This window comes from Octodon degus, unplaced genomic scaffold, assembly GCF_000260255.1.
Source record: "Octodon degus isolate 3935 unplaced genomic scaffold, OctDeg1.0 scaffold00019, whole genome shotgun sequence".
Classification (NCBI taxonomy): domain Eukaryota; kingdom Metazoa; phylum Chordata; class Mammalia; order Rodentia; family Octodontidae; genus Octodon; species Octodon degus.
Window position 1 is genome coordinate 6,247,919 of NW_004524595.1, and position 1,065 is coordinate 6,248,983.

The following is a 1,065-nucleotide window of genomic DNA, read 5'->3' on the forward strand; positions in this document are numbered from 1 at the left end:
TCAACATAGAGAACATTACCAACAGTCAGAAATGTCACACTGCCTTCTCATAACTACCCTCATCTCAGTGTAACCTGCACACTAATTTCCAATGTGATACAGTGCACCTGTTGTTTTAATTCTACTTTTTATTTGCTTTTTTGTAGTGCTGGGATGGAACCCAGGGCCTCACACATGCTAGACAAGCCCTCTGCAACTGAGCTATACCCCAACCCTGTAAGCCTTTTTATTTTTTAAGAGCAGAGTATTTATTGGGGGAAAGAAAGCTTCTGTCCAAGAGAGGGACAGAAGGGGGCTCCGAGTGGATTGTATCCAATATGCCTTTTTCTTTTTTTACTTGTAGTATATATTATTTTGTATCTGACCTTTTTGGAGTGGTTGTTAAAGCAATGATTAATTTTTATGATTTTTTTAAAGGTTTTAAAAATTTATTGATTCAATAGTGCTAATCACAGAAAAAAAATATGATTCCTGATTAAGTATATTCCACTGTCCAGGTAATGGTTATTTTTAAAACTTTATTCAGTATTGTCCTGACCAAGATTAAAAGAGGACATCATCTTGTGACCTCCCAGAGGGTAAATGTGTTGCAGCTCACATGCAACTAACTCCTTACAGTTCTAGCTTGGTCCTCTCCCAGTATTTCCTCTTAGAGTTGTACCTGATTTTATTACCTGCCTTCATATGAATCCACTGAGGAATGGGGCGATTCTGCTTTTGCTTCTTGGGCAGGAATCATTTGATTCTGAAAGTCTTGTGAGATGACATGATCAGGTAGGAGGCGAGAGCATGCACTTAAGGTGAACTGAAGCAGAAGAGTTAATTTTTCTCCCCTGTATTTTAGGGAAGGGTCTACAGGGTGTTCAGGGTCTCACTACTAGATCAGACCCATAGTGATTCTCCTGTTTACAGCCTCCCAAGTGCTGGGATTACAGACATATACCACCATGCCCAATCTCAATCGTCCTTTCAGTGAGCCCTGGAGGCGGGGCCAGCACAGCAGGCCCAGGGATCAAACCCCTGACCCCAGCACCTGCTTGCAGGCGCTTTAATCCGCTGAGCTAT

At 41.7% G+C, this 1,065-nt stretch overlaps 1 pseudogene; it reads right to left on the reverse strand.

Annotated features, from left to right (window-relative positions):
• Nucleotides 1-612: 612 nt before the first annotated feature.
• LOC105741664 lies at nt 613-768 on the reverse strand (annotated as a pseudogene).
• Nucleotides 769-1,065: the final 297 nt, after the last annotated feature.